This window comes from Nicotiana tabacum, chromosome 20 (genome assembly GCF_000715075.1).
Source record: "Nicotiana tabacum cultivar K326 chromosome 20, ASM71507v2, whole genome shotgun sequence".
NCBI lineage: Eukaryota > Viridiplantae > Streptophyta > Magnoliopsida > Solanales > Solanaceae > Nicotiana > Nicotiana tabacum.
Genome location: NC_134099.1, coordinates 139137454 through 139161151, shown reverse-complemented (window position 1 = coordinate 139161151; position 23698 = coordinate 139137454). Strand labels below are relative to the sequence as shown.

At 40.2% G+C, this 23698-nt stretch overlaps 1 long non-coding RNA gene across 1 annotated transcript in view; it reads left to right on the top strand.

The window, feature by feature from the left end:
* The first annotated feature begins 21683 nt into the window (after positions 1–21683).
* LOC142174691 (uncharacterized) overlaps positions 21684–23698 on the top strand; it is a 48957-nt gene continuing 46942 nt past the window's right edge. The window contains exon 1 of the long non-coding RNA XR_012703723.1: positions 21684–22328. This is a non-coding gene — a long non-coding RNA (uncharacterized LOC142174691). The remainder of the gene's footprint in view (positions 22329–23698) is intronic.

Genomic DNA, 23698 nt, shown 5'->3' with positions numbered 1-23698 from the left:
GGGAAAGAGTTGTAACGGCTAGTTTTTGGAATAGGATAATAGAGGGAATATTCTAAAGAATATTCTCTACACATGTACTATTAGGTTTTATTAGGAATATGTCCCATATAAAGAGGAAAAAAGATAACAAAAAGGATATGTAATATTCACGGATAAGAACAATTTTCTAAGAAAGACCCTCTCTCTAGCAAAGAAACAAACATTACATTTTCTTCTAGATTCTGGTTCATTTTATTCCATACTTTTCCATCAGATCCGAGAATAGTTCGAACATCCTAGGATTTATCTATCTCTCATTATTGTTAGGAGGAATAATCATCTAACTCATTCTTTATTGGGTAAATCACTCCTCTTATTTACTTAAATGTCATTTATTGTTATTTATTGCTAGTTACCCTCCATTATTGCTAATACCTTTTAGAATACTTAATGCTTGTTATTGCCAATCTCCCACCAGATCTATTCAAGGATTAGTTGCATTTTCAAAACTTACATTTTGAGATATCATTATTAACTAGGTTTGACCCATTGTTATATAAATACAATAGTTTAACCAAAAGTCACACTTTTTGGTCAAACAGATACCACTTATGGAAAATTCAGCGTACGCCCCTACTCTCCCCAGCCCAATAGCCATGACCCAACATACAAAAAATGGTTTTAAAGGATTGTATATGGTTAAAATCATGTGTCCCCGATTTTATAGGCTTGAGGAGTCACATCGAGAACAAGTTCAATATGGATCGAGCTCGAACGTGAAGGCAGAATACGAGACTCGAAGATCTAAGTGCTCGAGGAACATCAGAGCCGAGTATGATCATCCCCGAGATAATACTATTATGGTTTTATAACAGAAAGAGAGAGATTCCCGCGAGGGCCCTAAGATCACGGCATAAATTTCGGAATAGATTTGTACAAATTAGTACAGATTTGTACTAGGCGGTTAGATAATTGTCCTAATAAGATTCCTTTCTAAAAATAAAAATGTACCTTATTTAGGGTTCCCCTATTATATAAAGGGACACCAATCATTTGTAAGGATCATCAATCATTGACAAAATAATATACTCTCTTACTTTCTTGCTCAGTAATCATCAGAATCGTCTCTTAACTTTATTGTTTTTATTGTTCTTGTTGACCTACCTCGAGGCCATCATAGCTCGAGGTCAAGATTTGCTTATACACTGGTTTGATTCAACTCACTTCTTTAATTTATACGTTATATTTCTTGGTTATTAATTAGTATTGAATTAAATCGCGTATCTTTAAAACCATAAACAAGTTTAATCATTACTCGTGTTTCGAGGTAAACAGTTTGGCGCCCACCATGGGGCTAAAGATAATAACGGTTACTTTAGTACTGATTCTGATAACACACATTATTTTCACACTTGTTCTTGTCAAGAATTTTTGTTCTCAGGTTAAAACATGTAAAACTCACAAAACACACCCGTACACGGCGATGATGGTCTTGGATTTCATGGGGAAAACAACAATGTAGTTGCTCTAGGAGCCGGTGTACCACCGATTAACCTTGGGAAAGTGCCAAATGTGGAATCAGTCAATGTTAGTTCACATATTGATCTGAATGCGGATTTAGGCGTAAACCTCGGAGGAAGTGTACGCAGGGAAGTCCGATCTGGTAGCCAAGGAACATAGGGTACATGAGATGGGGGAGTTAGCCTCCAAGTAATATTCGAGATGCTACAAGCTCAACAGATTGCTATCGCTCAGTTTCAAAGTTAGCATAAAACTCCAAGTGTGGTCGAACCAGAAATCACTCGCTATACGGAGCCGGTGCCAGAAAGATCGAATGGTAATGGCTCGGGGACTGATCCCATGATTATGAGGATGCTCAAGGAACTTACCAAAAGAATCGAGTCGAGGGAGAAAATGATTGATGATAATGACAAATAAGTAGAGACGTATAACTCTCGTGTTGATCAAATACCGGGGGCACCCCTGGTCTTGAAAGGTTTGGATACCAAGAAATTCGTACAAAAGCCATTCCCTCCAAGTGCGGCTCCGAAGCCCATTCCCAAGAAGTTCCGTATGCCAGATATACCTAAGTACAACGGGACGAGCGATCCTAATGAACACATCACCTCGTACACATGCGGAATTTAAAGAAACAACCTAAATGATGACGAGATCGAGTCGGTTTTGTTGAAAACGCTTGGAGAAACCTTGTCAAAGGGAGAAATGATTTGGTATCATAACTTGCCACCTAACTCCATCGATTCATTTGCTATGTTAGAAAACGCCTTTGTAAAGGCACACGCCGGGCTATAAAGGTTGCAACAAGGAAATCAGACGTTTTTAAGATAAGGCAGAGGGGTGATAAAATGCTAACGTAGTTCATATCCCGATTTCAAATGGAGCGAATGGAATTACCACCGGTATCAGATGATTGGGCCATGCAAGCTTTTACTCAGGGGTTGAACGAGCGGAGTTCGATCGCGTCACGACAGTTGAAGCAAAATCTGATTGAGTATCTAGCTGTAACTTGGGCAGATGTGCATAATTATTACCAATCAAAGATTAGGGTCGAGGATGACCAGTTGGGAGCCCCATCGGGTTCATTTCATCCAAATAGATTAGCAGTTAAGGTCCCAAGAGATACCTACATGAACCAAGATCAAATAGGGAATGGTATCAACCATATGTTGTAGATCGAAGAAACAACGGTTCAGGGCATAATCCTCCTTAGAATGATCAAAGAAACGATCGAGGGCAAAATTCTTGGGGACTTATGAGTAAGAGTGGTTTTGATAAACATACCAATCCCACAGAAGTACCTCGGCTAACAGAGTATAATTTCAGTGTCGATGCATCGGGCATCGTATCGGCTATCAGAAGGATCAAAGACACTAGTTGGCCCAGACCTATACAAACCGATCCTTCTCAAATAAATCCGAACTTGATGTGTAAGTATCATGACACTCATGGCCATAGGACCGAAGACTGCATACAGCTGAGGGAGGAGGTAGCTCGATTATTCAACGAGGGTCATCTTCAAGAGTTTCTCAGTGATCGAGCTAAGAATCACTTCAGAGAGAGACACCAACATGAAGAATGAGCAAGAAGAGCCACAACATGTAATTCATATGATCGTTGGCGGGGTCGATGTTCCTCAAGTATAAACGTACCAAGGTGTCGATCACCAGAGAAAAATGGACTTGGAATTATGTGCCCGAGGGCGTCCTATTGTTCAATGACGAGGAAGCGGAAGGCATTTCTCAGCTGCACAATTAAGCCCTGTTGATTTCTATTTTGCTAAATAAAATTCAAGTTAAATGTGTTCTAGTGGATCCAGGTAGCTGAGCAAACATAATCAGATCAAGGGCCGTAGAGCAGCTCGGCCTACAAGACCAAATTGTACCTGCATCTCGGGTCCTAAACGACTTCAACATGGCAAGTGAAACAACGAAAGGGGAGATAATCCTACTAGTGAACATGGCCGGGACCATCCAAGATACAAAATTCCATGTCATTGAAGGCGACATGAGATATAATGCACTACTCAGGAGGCCATGGATCCACAACATGAGGCCAGTACCGTCGACCCTTTATCAGATGATGAAATTCCCAACAGTGGATGGTATGAAAATAGTTTACGAGGAACAACACGCTGCAAAGGAAATGTTTGTAGTCGATAAGGTGACATTGATACCAGTTCCTCTGACCTTGAAAAAATCGAGCACCAAAGATAAGCAGACGACCAAATAGCAATCACCATCCCCAGCCTTGACTGAATTGGAGAAATAGGTAATCGAAGAAGAAGAAGAGGATTTCCTTACTCCTCGAACTTTAATTGTTCCCAAAGAATCAGATGCAACCAAGTCAACGGCCGAGGAGCTGGAACAGGTCATACTAGTCAAGTATATGCCTGAGAGAAAGGTATACCTGGGAATGGGGTTAACTCCCGAACTCAGGAAAAAACTCATTCAATTTCTTATCGATAACCTGGATTGTTTTGCTTGGTCCCATTTAGACATGACAGGGATTCCACCAAAAATAACAACACATCGGCTAAGCCTCGACCCCAAGTTCAAACCAGCAAAGCAAAAATAAAGGCCCCAGTTCGAGGTGAAACATGCATTTATAAAGGATGAGGTAAGCAAACTGTTTAAAATAGAGTGCATTCGGGAGGTAAAATACCTGAATGGTTAGCCAATGTAGTTGTAGTCCCTAAAAAGGAAACAAACTTAGAATGTGTATAGATTATAAGAATTTAAACAAGACATGCCCTAAAGACTTCCACTACCTAGCATCGATCGCTTGATCAACGCCACGACCGGCCATGAGATCCTTACCTTTCTCGATGCCTACTCCGGGTACAATCAAATTCGGATGAACCCGGAGGACCAGGAGAAGACCTCGTTTATCACTAAGTTTGGAACATACTGTTACAATGTAATGCCCTTCAGGCTAAAAAAAAATGCTGGAGCTACCTACCAACGCCTAGTTAACAAAATGTTCGAGGAACGGATGGGTAAACCAATGGAAGTGTACATTAACGATATATTGGTTAAGTCCCTACGCGTAGAGGACCATTTAACTCATTTGCAGGAAACATTCAAAATCTTGAAGAAGTATAAAATAAAGCTTAACCCAGAAAAATGTGCCTTTGGGGTCGGTTTAGGCAAGTTCATCGGCTTCATGGTATCAAATTGGGAATCAAAATCAACCCGGACAAGATCAAGGCCATCAAAGATATCACTATCACAAATAGTGTGAAAGCCGTACAAAGGATAACTTGATGGATAGCCGCCTTGGGCGGATTCATTTTGAGGTCATCAGTTTGAAACCACAAGTTCTTTTCCTTACTCAAAAAGAAAAATGATTTCGCATGGACCCTGGAATGCCAACAAGCATTGGAAGAATTGAAGCGATACTTATCGAGCCCACCTCTGCTTCACACTCCGAAGATAGATGAAAAGCTTTACTTATATTTGGCAGTGTTCGAGGTAGCGGTAAGTGGGGTACTAGTTCGAGAAGAGCAAGGTATGCAGTTCCCTATCTACTACGTAAGTCGGACTTTAGGATATGCTGAAACTAGATACCCACACTTAGAAAAATTAACACTTGCACTAATAAGCGCATCTAGAAAGCTAAAGCCATATTTCCAGTGTCACCCAATATGTGTTTTAACCACTTATCCTCTCCAAAATGTTTTTCATAAGCCCGAGTTATCAGGCCGATTGGCCAAATGGGCAGTCGAACTTGGCAGGTACGATATCGAATATCAACCCCAAACGGCCATAAAGTCTCAAATCTTAGCTAACTTCGTGGCCGATTTTACACCGACCCTCATACCCGAAGTGGAGAAAGAACTTCTACTAAATTGGGTACATCATCGGGGGTGTGGACCCTCTCACGGATGACGCCTCGAATGTGAAAGGGTCCGGGCTTGGCATCGTTTTGAAGCTGCCTACAGGTAACACTATTAGACAATCTATCAAAACTTCTAGGTTGACTAATAATGAGGCCGAGTATGAGGTCATGATTGCAGGTCTCGAGCTAGCTAAGAGCTTGGGGATAGAAGTCGTTGAAGCCAAGTGCGATTATCTGTTGGTGGTAAACCAAGTAAACAAAAGCTTCGAAGTTTGAGAGGATAGAATGCAAAGATATTTGGACAAGCTACAGGTAACCTTGCATCGCTTCAAGGAATGGACTCTAGACCATGTACCTCGAGAGAAAAATAGTGAGGCAAATGCACTTGCAAATTTTGGGTCATCAGTCGAGGAAGATGATATTATCCTGGGGACTATCGTCCAATTATCGAGATATGTGGTTGAAGAGGGTCATGCCGAGATAAATTCAATCAGTTTGACTTGGGATTGGAGGAATAAGTATATTGAATATTTGAAAAATGGAAAGCTCCCATCGGATCATAAAGAGTCGAGGGCTCTACGAACCAAGGCTACTAGGTACTCATTGGATGAAGATGGACATTACACAGGAGGACGTTCGATGGACCTTTGGCAGTATGTTTAGTGCCGGGGGACACAGATTATGCTCTACGAGAAATCCACGAAGGCACTTGTGGGAATCACTCCAGCACCGAGTCTTTGATTCGTAAAATTATTAGAGCGGGGTATTACTGGGATAGCATGGAAAAAGACACTAAGGAGGTTGATAGAAAATGATAAATGTCAAAGGCTTGCACTAATGATTCATCAACCCGGAGAACAACTTCACTCAGTCCTATCCCCGTGGCCTTTCATGAAATGGGGAATGGACATTGTCGGCCCTCTACCAATGGCCCCATGTAAATCTAAATTTATTTTGTTTATGACTGACTACTTTTCTAAATGGGTGGAAGCACAAGCCTTCGAGAAGGTCAGAAAAAAAGAAGTTATTGACTTCATCTGGGACGATTTCGTGTGTCGATTCAGGATACCTGCCGAAATCATGTGCGACAACGACAAACAACTCATCGGCAACAAGGTAACGGAGTTCCTCGAAGCACACAAAATAGAAAGGATTTTATCAACGCCATATCATCCAAGCAGAAATGGGCAGGCCGAATCGACAAACAAGACTATCATTCAAGACTTGAAGAAAAGGTTGAACGACGCTAAAGGGAAATGGAGAGAAGTTCTTCCCGAGGTTCTTTAGGCATATCGAACGACATCAAAGTCCAACATGGGGCAACCCCGTTCTCCTTAGTATATGGCTCTGAGGCTTTGATTCCAGTCGAGGTCGGCGAACCCAGCGCCAGATTTTGACATGCATTGGAGGAATCAAGTCACGAGGCTATGAATACTAGCCTCGAGCTATAAGATGAAAAACAGGAAGCTGCACTTGTTTGGATGGCCGCATAGAAGCAAAGAATCGAGATATATTATAATAGAAGAACCAACCTTCGATACTTCAGAATCGGGGACTTAGTTCTACGAAAAGTCACCCTCAATACTCGAGACCCGAATGAAGGGAAACTAGGCCTGAATTGCGAAGGAACATACTGAGTCATCGGAGTTATCGGTAAAGGATCTTACAAGCTTAGCACGATGGAAGGCTAACAATTGCCAAATAATTGGAATGTATCACTACTCAAACAGTATTACTGCTAAGGTATGACCTTCTCCTTTTCTCCATTTGTATTTAAGACTAACTCATTGTAGGTGTTCAATCGAAGACATCGAGAACACCCTTCTACACGAAGACCTTAGGTATTAAAGCACGCTTTACACTCGTTTTCTCTTAGATCGGGTTTTATCCCAAATGGGTTTTTCGACAAGGTTTTTAATGAGGCAACAACTATGTGCTACCTAGGGAGAATTCAATAGTATCCAAGGCTTCTTTTCAATCAACCTCGAATACTGGGGGACATTGAGAACATCCTTCTACACGAAGACCTTAGGTTTTAAAGCACGCATTACACTCGTTTTCTGTTAGATCGGGTTTTATCCCAAACGGGTTTTTAGCAAGGTTTTTAACGAGGCAACAACTATGTGATACCTAGGGAGAATTCAATAGTATTCAAGGCTTCTTTTCAATCAACCTCGAATATTGGGGGGCATCACCTTCGGAGGTTATATTTTTGAGAAAAATACTTCATGCCAAAGAGGGACTCGATAGGAAAAACCTTGTAATGGGCCAAACGGTCAGATGCACTGTGTCCATATAGAATAGTTGAGCCCCGATGGCAAAACATGTACGTATATATGAATTATTCAAAGAAGCATTCTTTCAATATCAAACACTTTGTTTCCCAAAGAAATTTGCTACTATACGAGCTCCATACTTGTGATTTTACGGGAAACAACTCAAGGGCCAAAATGCAAATACACCTCGAATACTCGGGGACTATCATCGACAGTCAACATATTCGAGTTGTCTAAACTCAAATTTATAAGACCTCAAAGAGGCAACCCTCGACGCAAAGGCCAAGGCCAAGACCATCATACTTGGGGATTAACATTTCGGACAAGTTCGTAAGGTTCTCGGGAAACAAGTCCAAGAGCCACACCCGAAGTCTACGGCCATATTAAAGGCTACGGACATATTAAAGGCTACAACCATATTAAAGTCTACGGATGAAATAACGCAGCTCAGAGACGTCTTAACTCCGCAATAAAAATAGGCCTTCGAATTTTCAAAAAGTTGGTTAAATAAAGGCTACCCTCGGTAAAATAATCAACGGGCTTCGATAAAATCAGCCCTCAAAAAACCTTAAGAGGTATCAAATTATTCAAATATGAACTTGTGCTAAGGCACTAAAAACGAAGGGTTCCGATCGACACCAAACCCTCCAAAAACCCGATGGGTAAAAAATCCATGCCAAGGCATAAATAAATTTTTATTAAGTCTTCTAAGATGAAAAGGGGAAATAATAGCCATCTCTTAGAGGCCATAATGGTCCAATCTAAAAGAGCCTAAGGGCCGATACACTTAGGGTTCGAGACCTTGTTCTCACCCGATTCGAACCTAAGGGTTCAATTATACCAAGCCTTAATAAATAAATAGCTTAATTATGGCTCGAGAACTCACCATTATCCGGCACGGGCCCGTAAGGGTATATATTCCAAAGTTTGAACTTATTCGAACTCGACCATGGCAATTTTGAAGAAAACATCTGAGATAAAATCTCAAACACACAGTTAAAAAGAATGAAGTCATTACAAGCTTCGGCATCATCATCATTGTTAGAGGAGATGAGGAACTTGGCATCGACTTCGAGTGCTTTTGCTTGGGCTATCTCCTCGGTGAGGTTGAAACCCCAAGCATGTATCTCTTCGAGGGTCTCCCTACGGGATTGACACTTGGAAAAATCACTTATACGTTTCTCTCGGTTGGAGGCTTCCCTTAGTTTCATTTGAGTAGCCTCAGCACCCATTAGGTACACAACAACGGTTTTATCAGCCATGGCCTTCGTCTTCTCGACCTCGGCCCTGGCTTCATCAACCTTAGCCCTAGTTGTGGCAAGTTTGACCTCAAGTTCATTGATCTTCTCGACCTGAGCAAGATTTCTCACCTTAGCACCCCGGCGCTGGGTCTCAGCCAAAGCCAGTTGGGCTAGAGCAGCCTCTTTCTCAGCAGCAAAACGATCCATATTTTCCTTCCACTAGTTGCAGTCGGCCTTAACTTGATCGACCTTCCCTCAAAGCTTCCTGATCATCACCAATTTTTGTTGCAGCTGAGACACTGAAGTGTAAGCCTCCATAGTTGGGTCAAGTAGACCATACCTCTTGCAAAATGATGGTTACCTGCTTGTCTAGTTCGGCCTCATTTTTGCAAGCTTTGGCCAAGTCTGCCCGAAGGTCTTTGAGCTCCTCCTCCTTTTGAATGCAAAGGAGTTTCAAAGACTTCCCTTGTCCGAGGATTTCTTGAGCTCGACCTCACATTGACTCAGCTCGACCCTAAACCTGGTAATGGCCTACACAGAAAAAGAAATATCAGTTAGTGTGAAAGGAGAAGAAAAAATTGCAACAATAAGAGCTAATGCTTACCTGAGAGAACAGACGATGAGCCTTTTCAAAGAGGGTAGATGCATTGTTGAGGTCGGTGGCATCATCGACCCCAGTAAAGTAATCCCGGAAAGGATCTTCTTCACTAGGGACTCTGCTCGAGTCGGGCGTTCACAGAGCTTGAGCTTCCTTTATTGACTCCTCAGAATAAGATGGTAGAGGAGAGTGACCTATTATTATGGCCCCGAGCAAGTCGCTCGAGGCACTTTGTTCAACCCCCGGGGTATCGGCACTCGTCCTCTTTGGTGTACTTGTTGAAGGCAGGGGAACGATCTTGATCTCAGGTGATTTGGGGACTTTGCCCGCATTTTTCTTTGGAGTCTCCTCTTCACGAGGCAGGGTTTCCGATTCGGAGGACTTGACGGCCTCAACTGGCTTCCTGGTTTGAGTTACCAATACCGATTCGTCGCCCTCATCCTCTTCTTCATTGTTTAGTTGATGGATTGAGTCTATGTCTACATGAATGAGTTTCCTCCTTTGCCTTCAGGTAGGGCCCCTCCTATCTTGGGAGTATTCGGGTTTTGAAACCCTTTTTCTCTTATTATCATTCCCTAATTTTAGAATCAGTACTCAGTCTCTTCCCCGGGCGGGGCTGGCCCTCATTTTGGAGGCATCTCTAATACCTACATGAATGAAGAACATGCATGAGTAAGGTGACATCTCAGGTAAAGGGGAAAACATAAAAAGCTTGGGAGAAGGACTTACCATGGTGTTTGGCCTCCCATTTGCCCTTCGACAAGTCACGCCATTTACGCTCATTATACGAGAAGGTTGCAGCTAATTTTCGGACCCAGTCTTCAAGGTTGGGGATAACATGGGGCATCCAAGCAATCACTGCAAAAAAGATAAAGGCATCACACAATGCGAAATGGGATATAAGAAGACACTGGGAAAAGGACTTCACTTAAGATGGAGGTTCCATTTCTCTGGGAACGACATTTTTCCTTTGGGAATGACGTTTGAGGCCTTCACTCATACGAATCGGCTCATCCAACCTCGATCTTTATCATCGTTATTGCTAGCGAAGAATGCATTGCTCGATCGATGTTGGAGCTTGTTCAGCCTCGGAAAAGCTGAGGCCGATACAATCGAATGAGGTGGTTGAGGTTGAACTCTATCCCCTCGGCCTTGCTGGAGAAGTACCGAAGCATATTGACTATACGCCAGAAAAAAGGATGGATATGGCTGGTTGTGACTTGATATCTTTTGCAGAAGTCGATCACGACTGGATCTAGGGGGACACAATATGAAGGGGTAAGTGTAAACACTTAGAAACCCCTCCACATGAGTGGTAATGCTCTCCTCGGGGTCGGGGATCTATACCACGACCTCATCTCTCTAGCCATAGTCTTTCTTTATGGACTTGATGTGCTTCTCCGTTATCAAGCAAACATACCTCAAAACGTGCTCGCATTGACCAGGAATCGCGGTGGGGTTTTTCAACTCTGAAGTCTTTCTTTATAATGCAGGATCCGGGAACGATCTCGTGAAGGGCCGACACTTTTTCATCGGCCGGCCAGGAAGAGGAGGAGGAATCCTTCTCTTTCTGAGGAACTGTTTTGGAAGTTTTTGCCACTGATTCAAGCTAAAGGAAGTGGAGATAGGCGGAGTTTTATATTTTCTGGCACTAAAGAATGAGAGTAACGAGTAATAAGAGAGAAGAGATAAAGAGAGAGAGATATAAAAAGAGTTTTAGAGGTGAAATAAAGATTGAAGTAAAGTTTTTCCAAAATTGAACCTTGTATTTATAGGCAAGTGGCGGCGATTCGACAGTGCTAATGGTTGACCACCACTGGCCAAGCATTTAATGTTTTGGGGAAGTGAACCAACGGGACATTTCGGTTACTTCGAGTGCCTACGTCACGGGAATGACATCATTATCAAGGAATTCGGAGAATCGAGGCTCAAGTCGTTTCTTATCATTTTATTCTAAGAAATGCGGGGTTATCTCTATGCAGTCAAAATCATGTGTCCCCAATTTTGTAGGCTCGAGGAGTCACATCGAGAACAAGTTCAATATGGACCGAACTCGAGCTTGAAGGCAGAATACGAGACTCGAAGATATAAGTGCTCTAGGAACATCGGAGCCGAGTATTATCAACCTCGAGATAATACTGTTATGGTTTTATAACAGAAAGAGTGAGATTCCCGTCAGGGCCCTAAGATCACAACATAAATTCCGGAATGGATTTGTACGAGTTCATACGGATTTGTACTAGGCGTTTAGATAGTTGTCCCAATAAGATTCCTTTCTGAAAAGGGAAATGTACCTTATTTAGGGTTCCCCTACTATATAAAGGGGACACCAATCACTTGTAAGGATCATCAATCATTGACAAAAGAATATACTCTCTTACTTTCTTGCTAAGTACTCATCATAATTGTCTCTTAACTTTATTGTTTTTACTGTTCTTATTGACCTACCTCGAGGCCATCATAGCTCGAGGTCAAGATTTGCTTAAACACTGGTTTGATTCAACTCACTTCTTTAATTTGTACGTTAGATTTCTTAGTTATTAATTAGTATTGAATTAATCGCTTATCTTTAAAACCACAAACAAGGTTAATTGTTACTCTATTTCGAGGTAAACAAGGATTGAACACTTACCATGCTAAAATAGAGCAGAAAAGAAAGAAAAAGGGAATCGATTGGAATTATTTTGTTGTGTTCTTAATCCCATGGTAGTGGCATGTTTTTTGGACTGTCAGATAGTTAGATTTGTTATATTGTATGTGCGTGCCATTAAGCTTAAAACAAAATCACTTGCAAATTATATTTAGTCTCACTATTGTTGTTGTGCTGATTGATTCTTTTATAATAAATTATTCAAATGCATTTATTCGATCTTCATTTGCTTCTTCAGCTCTGAAATAGAAATTAACTCGCCAAAGATAGTCATTAAAAAGGCTTATCAGCAAAAACATATTTAATACTGTTAACACTACAAAAAACACTAAATTGCAGAGGTTTTATTTACATATAATCCCCGCAATTTGCTGTTACAACGATTTCCAAAACCCCCGCAATATTGTTCGCCGCAATCAATTTGTGGGGGTTTTTTGGGGGACCGCCATCATCATATAGCGGCGGTTATTTAGCGTCGGTCTAGCGTCCACAATTCGATAGTTTGACTTTTTAAGAACACACGTATAAAAAATAGAATATTTTTATTTAACCCCCGCAAGTTTAAACACAATATTATTATATATTAAGTTGCAGTAGTTATAACCTCCGCTATTTATTGATTTTTTTTTGGGAAATTGTTATTCCCATATATAACTGATCCGATTTCAATTATGTTAATATAATGAAGCATCATCAGATTATATAGAATCGAGTAACATCAATATATTAATAAACCATAAAATACATTAAAGTAAATTATTATTAGTCTCAAAAACTTGTTTTAAACACAACTACTCCATCCATTAAACACAAAACATCAGCATTATAGTTATTCTTAAAACTAAATAGAACATCTACTCCAACTATTATGGACAAAAAATCTCCTATGACCATTCAATCGAGTACGATACATTTGCAAGCAACTTCAATGGTTGTCGTTAGGATTACTTCTACCGGATGATTTTCTCACATCCATGAGTGAAATGGATCCGCTAGCCGCATCACCTAGCTAAAAAAAATCAAAATAAAATATAATTAACGAAAAGTACCTCAACAATATCCTAATAAATAATCACTTAGCTTCAGTCAAGTATTAGTAACTTCAAGAATTACTTTCCTCCTGATATAACTTCAAAAGTAACAGGGACATTTAGAGATAGACAAGTCCCCTATGGAAATTGAAATGGTAGTTGATGCTGTTGTTACAAAGTTCAAGAAGGTAATTTCACTTCTGGATCTAATTTATAATGGTTCGTAGCCAAATTTGTGGTCTTCTGAACCGCAGATCTTACAAATTGGAGGCTACCTAATGTATATCAAGTAGAATAGCCACAATTCCAATGACATGTGCATAAGTTCACGACACCCACCTCTTACTCTTCTCTTAACTATGAGACAAAAAGTAGAATGTAACTAACATAAATTGTATGTTTAACATCAATTTCTTCCACTTGATTCAAAGTATCTGACCCAGTTAGCTTTCTTGGAGGGTTTCTCTCTTCCGTATTGCCATTAAAACAAAGCCTCATCTATCTAAATTTATGATTTCTTGCCAAAAACCGGCGATGACTAATAAAACACCACTTTCTACTATGATGAAGTCGGCAAGGTTCTGTGTCAAAATTACAAGATGGACATGCAAAACCGATATGTGTGTTCCAACCAGATAAAATTTCAAGTCCAGGAAAGTCACTAACTATCCATATAAGAGCTGCTCGCATTCTAAATACTTTAATGAATCAAAAGTTTCCATACGTTCAGACACAACTCATTCAACTCCTTAATAAGCGATTGTAGGTATACATCTATATTATTCCCTGCCGTACGTGGACCTGGAATGATCATTGAGAGGATAAAATTTGGTTGCTTCATACACAATCAAGGTTGAAGGTTATATGAAACCAAAATCACTGGCCAAATGCTATAATTAGTACTCATCATCCCAAAAGGATTGAAACCATCATTAGCTTGGCCTAATCGAACATTTCTAGGATCAGAAGCAAATTCAGGAAAAGTAGTATTAAATCTCTGGGTCCCTCACCATCTCTAGGATGCCTCATGATTCAATCTCTACTACTAGCTTTCACATGAAATCTCATATGCTCTGCAATTTTAGAGCACATGAACAATCTCTGCAACCTTGGTTTCAGTGGAAAGTAACGCAAAATTTTTGCGGGCATCTTTTGCTTCTTTTTATTCTTTCCCGTAGTAGACATGTGATTATTGTTGCTCTTCTTAGTTGTCTTCCATCTAGAAGTATGACAATGCTTGCATGTTTCCTCATTAGCATCATCTCCCCAGTACAACATGCAGTCGTTTGGACAAGTATCTATCTTGATATAATCAAGACAAAGCTTTTTGATGGTATTCTTGGCCTTATAAAAAGAATTAGGTATCCTTGCAAATCCAAATGCATCCCTCAGTAAATCTAGCATCATAGTCATTCCCTTGTAACTTTACCCAGACAAACACTTTATGTGATACAATTTTAACAAAAATTCTCTTCGATTACTTGGACCCTTCATATAATTCTTCACTTCCATCTCTATGAAACTCAAAAAATTCTTTACTATTTGAAGAAGGCAAATCATTTAATATTTCTTCTTCTCCAACTACTTGTGATGGACCTGCATCAATGCCCTCATGACTTAAACCCGGGAATGCTTCATTTATCAACAATTCCATAGGATTTTCAGGAGGCAATGCATCTGGGATAACCTCTGTCCTTCTAGAGTTCTCCAACACTTCTGTTTCTCATGAAGCATTCAAGTGACATAATTTTGAGGGAATGGCTTGCTAATCAAATGATCGTACACTATCTCTCTAGTCTGCAACCTCCCAAAACCACATTTAGGACACAGACATATTATTCTATCTCTTATAGAAGCATTCTTAAATGCAAAATTTAGAAATTGATTCAAACCAAGTAAATACTTTGTTGTATTTCTAGGCATTCCAATCTAAGATTTATCCATTGGAAGGTATTGATATATAACCTTGTTTGCGGTCAAAATCAAGGAGCCCGATCTTGAAGTCTTAAATTGGGCTATGAGTCTGAGTCCGGGCGACTCGAAGCGGGGGTTGGACCCGGCTGAAGGACACACACCTCGAGGGAGTAGGTCGGAGGCCTGGAACGACCTACATCGAGGGCAGTACAATCTCAGAGACACTCAAGAAAGAGCAAAAATTTCTCAGGGACACGTGGATCAAGACATAAATCAAAGGATAAGATTTGTACGAAATGGTACAGGTCCATACTAGGTGGTTAAACACCTATACCAATAGAATTCTTTACCACAATTAGGAATGTACTATATTGGGGTTTTCTCCTCTTACATAAAGGGGACATTATTCACTGCAATAGAATATTCTACTCTGCTTTTCTTGTTTACCGCGCTCAATAATTATTCTTCAACTTTATTGTTTTTACTTTATTATTCATACTCCATTGCTCTTAGTTGACCTCGAGGCCCCCAAGAAATTCGAGCTCGAGGTCATTATTGTACTAGCAACACTGGTTTGGTTCATCAATTCTTCTTACTTAAACTTAATATTATTTGCATATTCACTAGTATTGGAATAAATCACATATCTTTAAAACCATAAATCATATTTAATTGTTACTCCCATTTTTCGAGGTAAACAGTTTGGCGCCCACCGTGGGGCTAAAGATAATAGAGATTATTTTAGTGCTAGTTTTCTGATAACACACATTATTCTTCACACTTTTTCTTGTCAAAGATTCTTTGATTTCAGGCTTAATCATGTCTAGCACACAGAATGCACCTATTCACGAGGACGAAGGTCTTGGAGAAAATAGCGGTATAGGGGTCAGTGTACCACCCATAAACCCTAAGGGAGTGCCAAATATAGATCCAGTTGATATCAGTTCGCATAACGCTCTAAACACGAACGCAGGCACAAACCCCATAAGGAATGCACACCGGGAGGCCCAGCCTGATGGCCAAAGAACACGAGGAATGGAATAATGAGGAGTCAGCCTCCAGGTGATATTCAAAATGTTGCAAGCTCAGCAAGTCGCCATCACTCAACTTCAGAGTCAAAATAAAACTCCAAACACTGTCGAACCAGTGAACACGCGGTGTGGTAAACCAGTGCTAGAGAGGCCCGATGAAAGTGGCTTGGGGACTGACCCCACAATTATGAAAATGCCTGAAGAGCTTTCCAAAAGGATTGAGGCCAGAGAAAAGAAGATTGAAGAAAATGACAAAAAGGTAGAGACATATAATTCAAGGGTTGATCAAATATCGGGAGCACCTCTAATTTTGAAAGGACTAGACTCGAAGAAATTCGTGCAAAAACAATTCCCCCAGAGTGCGGCTCCGAAGCCCATCCCGAAGAAGTTTTGGATGCCAGATATCCTGAAATACAACGGAACCACTGATCCCAACGAGAACATCACCACATACACTTGTGGCATAAAAGGGAATAATTTGGTAAATGATGAGATTGAATCTGTTTTGCTAAAAACGTTTGGGAAACTCTGTCTAAAGTTGCCATGATTTGGTACCATAACCTACCCCTGAACTCTACCAATTTGTTTGTCATGTTGGCAAACTCATTTGTGAAGGCACATGCCGGTGCCATAAAAGTTGTAACAAGGAAGTCCGATGTATTCAAAATAAAGCAAAGGGAGAACGAGATGCTGAGGGAGTTTGTATCCCTTTTTGGATCAGAACGAATGGAGTTACCACCTGTCTCTGATGACTGGGCTGTACAAGCCTTCACGCAGGGGCTAAATGAATGAAGTTTGATAGCTTTGAAGCAACTGAAGCAGAACTTGGTCGAGTACCCCGCTGTGACTTGGGCAGATGTGCATAATAGGTACCAATCAAAAATTAGGGTCGAGGATGACCAATTGGGAGCCCCATCGGGCTCGGTTTATCCAAGCAGGTTACTAACAAGGGAGTCAGGAAATGCAGATAGAGGGTCAAGATCGAATAAGGAAAGATATCAGCCATATGTCGAGGATCAAATGAACATTTCAAGGCATAACATACCTCAAAATGATCGAAGAACGGATCGAGGTCAAAGTTCCCGGGGACTCATGAGAAAAACTGGTTTTGATAAGAACTTGGGACCAGCAGAGGTGCTCTAATTATCGGAATACAACTTCAGCATCGATGCCCCGGGGATCATCTCAGCCATTGGCAAAATTAGAGCAACTAGATGGCCCAAGCCCATATAGACTGATCCTTCTCAGAGAAACCCCAACTTGATATGCAAATATCACGATACTCATAGGCACATGACCGAAGATTGTAGGCATCTTAGAGAAGAGATAGCCCAGTTGTTCAACGAAGGGCATCTTCGTGAATTTCTCAACGAACGGGCCAAGAACCATTTCCGAGAAAGAGATACAAATAGGAAGAATGAACCGGAAGAGCCTCATCATGTCATTTACATGATCATCGGTGGAGTTGACATCCCACGAGGACCTATATTCAAACTTACCAAAGTTTCCATCACAAGGGAGAAACGGACTCGGGACTATGTGCCCGAGGACGCACTCACATTCAGCGAAGAAGACATCGAGACCTTATCTTAGCCTCACAACGATGCACTAGTAATTTCTATCATTTTAAATAAAATTCAAGTTAAATGTGTTCTTGTGGATCCAGGTATCTCAGCAAATATAATCAGGTCAAGGGTCGTGGAGCAGCTCGGGCTGCTCGACCAAATCATACCTGCCTCTCGGATTTTGAATGGATTCAACATGGCAAATGAAATGACGAAAGGGAAAATCATCCTCCTAGTCAACGTGGTCAGAACCATACAAGACACCAAGTTCCATGTCATCGAAGGAGATATGAGGTATAATGCTTTCCTTGGAAGGCCGTTGATCCTTAGCATGAGGGAAGTGCCATCTACCCTTCCTCAAATGATGAAGTTGCCAACAAAGGATGGCGTTAAAATAGTATATGGAGAGCAGCATGCAGCTAAGTAGATGTTTGCAGTACACGACCTGGCGCCGGTATCAACACCATCCACATCGGAGGAGTCAAAGGACAAACATGCCGCCAAATAGCAATCACAGCCCATGCCTTTGGTTGAGCCCGAGGGATAGGTGATCGACGAACAGGTGGTCAATGACGAAGAAGAAGATTTCCTCGCCCCTCGAGCCTTCGTTTCCCCCGAGGAATCAGATACGATAAAGTCCACGGTCGAATAACTCGAGCATGAAATATTGATCGAGCATCTTCCGGAACAAAAGGTATACTTGGGGATGGGGTTATCCCCCGAGCTCAGGAAAAAATTCATTCAATTTCTTATCGATAACATTGACTGCTTTGCCTGGTCCCACTTAGACATGACAGGGATTCCACCAGAGATAACTACCCATCAACTAAGTGTCGATCCCAGATTTAAGCTGGTGAAGCAAAAGAGGAAACCTCAGTCCGAGGTAAAGCACGCGTTCATCAAAGAAGAGGATCAAAACTTCTCAAAATAGGATCCATTAGGGAAGTAAAATATCTCGAATGGCTAGCTAACGTAGTGGTAGTCCCTAAAAAGGGAATAAACTTAGAATGCATGTATGTAGATTACAAAGACTTGAACAAAGCATGCCCTAAAGATTCTTTCCCACTGTGCAATATCGATTGATTGATCGATGCTACGGCTGACCACGAGATCCTTACCTTTCTCGACGCCTACTCCGGGTACAATCAGATTCAAATGAACTTGGAGGACCGAGAAAATACTTCGTTCATCACGAAGTATGGTACATATTGCTATAATGTAATGCCCTTCGGGCTAAAGAATGCAGGAGCCACATATCAGCGCCTAGTTAATAAAATGTTCGAACATCAAATAGGCAAATCTATGGAAGTTTATATTGATGACATGCTAGTTAAGTCCCTGCGCGCAGAAGACCATTTGACTCATTTGCAGGTGACGTTCGATATCCTATGAAAGTACAACATGAAGCTCAACCTTGAGAAATGCACTTTCGAAGTCGGTTCGGGCAAGTTCTTGGGCTTCATAGTGTCGAATAGGGGGATAGATATCAACCCCGATAAAATCAAAGCCATCGAGGAGATCAACCGTGGTGAACAATGTGAAAGTCGTACAATGGCTGACCGGGAGGATAGCTGCCCTAGGCCGATTTATCTCGAGGTCATCAGATCGGAGCCATCATTTCTTTTCCCTACTCAAGAAGAAGAACAACTTCATATGGACTCCAGAATGCCAACAAGCCTTGGAAGAATTAAAACGGTATCTCTTGAACCCACCCCTTCTCCATACTCCGAAGGAGGATGAAACACTCTACTTGTATCTAGCTGTGTCCGAAGTAGCGGTAAGTGGCGTGTTGGTTTGAGAAGAGCAAGGTACACAATTTCCTACCTATTATATGAGTCGGACCCTAGAAGATGCTGAAACCAGGTACCCCCATTTGGAAAAGTTAGCTCTTGCATTAATAAGCGCATCTAGGAAATTAAAACCATATTTTCAATGCCATCCTATATGTGTGCTGACTACATACCCATTTCGAAATGTCTTGCATAAGCCCGAATTATCAGGTAGATTGGCCAAATGGGCCACTGAACTTGGAGGATACAATATTGAATATGAGCCTCGAACAACTATCAAGTATCAAATTTTGGCAGACGTCGTGGCCGATTTTGTGCCTACCCTCGTACCTGAAGTAGAAAAGGAAATCTTGTTAAAAACGGGTACGTCATCAGGGGTATGGACCCTCTTCATAGACGGTGCCTCTAATGTGAAAGGATCCGGGCTCAACATCATTTTAAAACCACCTACGGGCAGTGTCATTAGGCAATCTATCAAGACTTCTAAATTGACTAACAATGAGGCCATGATTGCGGGTCTCGAACTAACCAAGGGCCTTGGGGCAGAGGTCATCGAGGAAAAATGTGACTCCCTTTTGGCAGTAAATCAAGTAAACGGGAGCTTCGAGGTTCGAGATGACCAAATGCAGAGGTACTTGAACAAACTTCAAGTGACATTGCACCGCTTCAAGGAATGGACGCTGGATCATGTACCTCGGGAGCAGAATAGCAAGGGCGATGCACTTGCAACCTTGGGGTCATCGGTAGAAGACCTTTTGGGTCGTCACACTTACATCTCGATTTCAACAAAAGAGTGTTATATCCTTCTTCAAAATACACCTATTCTACCAAATTTCTGCTCATTTCTGTTGAGAATCGAAAAACATCAATGCTACACGCATTAACAGAGAAAATATAGAGAAAGAAAGATACAAATTTTTCGAGCCTTAACAGAGAAAATCAGTAAAGGAAAAACACAAATTAACAGAGAAAATAAACTTAAAACCCACATGCATGAAGAAAGAAAGACAAAAAAGCAAAATCAAAGGATTGATAGAGATGAATTTGCTCTAATCACAATATTAATACTGCACGATTGGGAGCTTCAGATCTTTTCGAGGAATCACAATATGAATTTTTGATAGATCTGAAGTTTTCTGGTTTGATAGATTTCTAGGTTGGTTTTACAAAAAAGCAAAATCAAAGCAGAGGCAAAATCAAAAGAGGAATTTGGAATTTTGCAAGCTATGGCAAAGAAGCTACACGAGCTTGAGCAGAGAAGCTATGACAGACAGACATAATTTTGCAAGCAAGAGATAATTTTGTAAAGAGGTAAAGAAATCAGAGAAATGGCAGGGGTTTTGGGAATGAAATTATAGAGGTTTTTTTAAGAGAGCTGAAAAGGTTTGGGAATAAAAGAGAGGGAAAGAATTAAAAAATGAGGGAAACATTGGGGTTAGTGGGCGCTATTATTTTAAGGTTTGCGGAGGTTACTGACCGCCGTAAATATAATATATTTTGCAGGGGTAAATAAACCTCTACAATTTGATATAGATTGCGGAGGTTATAGTAACCTTCGCAATAAAACCTCCGCAAATCTGGTATTTTTTTTGTAGTGTAAGGTTTATTATCTTTAGTATTTTGTAAATTTCCAATATTTTGAGTCAGAAATAGTGAGGACACATTTGTCCATAATTTTGTTTTCGATTATCTTTTTCAAAAAATGTGTTTATCCATGAAATTTTGTAAGTTTTGTGGGAAAAATTCAAAAATGAGTTATTCAAAAAACTAAAACTGTAACATTTTTTTAAGTGAAATGCATGTCCAAATATAATTTCAAATTTCAAATACGATTTTTCAATACCTTTGTGAGCACCTAATTTTTGACTATATTTGAGTTTTTCATCACTTTTGTATGTAAATATATTTTAAGTTTAATCTACATATTTTAGTTCTTATTTCTCCTTTTATATATATTTTATTTAAGAAAATTAAAAAGAATAAAAAAGAGTCACATTTTTAATATAAGCTTTATATTTATTTACAAATAAAGAAAAGGTTTTTCAAAAAAATATATTAGTTTGTTATTCAAGCCTAGGAGTAGTATTTTTTATCAAAATCATAAAAAAGGAAAGAAGATTTAATTTGGACTAGTTCTCCTAAAGTCTTATTGTTTTTCAAATGTCCAAATCATGGCCCAAACCTGAGCCCAATAGATAATAGCCCATCCCAAAATCCTATATCTTTTTTATATCTCATTCTCTCATTGAGGAGAGGTCAGCTGCACCCCACCATAGGAACTCCTTCTTCTTCTTCTTCAAAAATTACAACCCCATATGACAAAAGAAAAAGAAAAACACACAGAACACAAAAAAGGGGCAAAAAACCGATCTGAAAAGTAGAAAAGGGATGCAAAAGCAGCAAAAGAAACAGGGCCAAAAAAATGAAAAGAAACTTAGAGCTCTAAAAAGAAAGTTGGGCATCAACGCCTTCTTCTTTGTTCTTTTGGAGAACAACTAGTTTTCTTCTCCTTCTCATGTTTACACCTCAAAATAGCTCTAAATTTTCCCAAATACGTACAATAAACACAGCCATTGTCATCACCCAGAAACACTGAAAGCAGCTCCCCAAAACACTGACAAAATAGTCCCAAAATGTTCACAAACAACAGCTCAAATTGCTGCCAATTTCGCGGAGAAAACTGCTCCAAAATCCTCCATTAATCCCGTGAAGCTCTGTACTCGAGCTCGTCGGCGACAAGTTTTCTGTTCTAGCTCCGGTCACGGTTCAATTTTGAGACAAATTTTATCGGAGCTTACTGTTGCACGTTCATTTGGAACAGAGCATTTGTTGTACCGCTGTTTGCTTCAGGGTGATCCATTATTCAATTCTCAAAGAAATTTGCTACAGTGAGAGGTCCAGTTTTAACTTACCTTATTTCTAGTTAATGAATGGCTTTGAAGTATTATGTATTTGGATGAAATTTTCCTATGGTTTCATTATTAGCTTTTCTAATTGCTGCTTCTAATAATATTTATGTATCGTGGTTTAACATGGTAAAAAATAATTTAGGAATTTGAGCTTTAAACCATTAAAGACAGTAAAAATGGTGTATGTGTTGAACTTGATTCATATGATATTGGTGAGATTTTATTTCTTGTTGATTTTGGCATTTTGCTTCCTTCTATTTAGTTTGTTCTTATCTGGATGTTTCTCTTAATTGAACAATTAAAACTTAGTTTCTGATATTTATGGGCCAACTGATCCACTGTAAGCCCAATAACAACAACACTAGTTCAGGAAATAATCTTATGAATCATCGTAGCTTGCTTTAGGCGCGATCAATAAAATCATCGTGATTATGGGTACGATTCCCGTGGCATGGTCACGATATGTAATCCTAATTCGGGTGTGCATTTTATGTGACTGTCTTATAACTTTGAACAATAATAAAATTAAACATGTTGTGGATCGTGGATACGGTTTCCTTGACACGATTCGCAATATGTACAAAGCAAACGAGTACACGACATCGCGATTTTTTCAAACAAATCTCATAAATAATTAAAAGCGGTTAAAATGTTAAAATGCATAATAGGATTTAAATACGTAATGAATCAGGTAATTAGGCCAATTATTAATAGTTGAGCGACCGTGCTAAAACCACGGAACCTGGGAATGCCTAACACCTTCGCTCGGGTTAACAGAATTTCTTGTCCGGATTTCTGTGTTTCGGGGGCAGTAAATTAGAGTTAAAACTTCCTCGATTTGGAATTTAAAATAAACTGGTGACTTGGAACACCATATAATCATCCCAAGTGGCGATTCTGAATAAATAAATAATTCCATTTTGATTAGTGTCATTTAAATTGGAAAAACTCCCTATCCCCTCAGGAAAAAGGTTGCGTGATAGCTCTGACGACTCTATTTAGGATATTACCCAGAACATCTGATTCATGGTTCAAAATTAAAGCTTAGAATAATTGTTATAGTTGGATTTTGTTCATTATCTGATTTTTTATGTGTTTGAGCCTAATGTGCTAAATGTCGCTTTTCACTTTGATATTGTGTGAACTGTATATAAACTGTTATGAAACCCTTCTTCTCTCTGAGTCTTCTAAATCTTCTGGGAAATGCACCCTGGCGTGACTTTTTTTTCTGTTAGAATCATATCCCTAACTTAGAAGAGGATTAGACAAGTTTCAAAGGTGGATGATCGTTTGGGTACCGGTACGCTGCCCCCCTGGCTCGAGTTGTTCGCTCGTATAAGCCAGGTCTAGAACAAT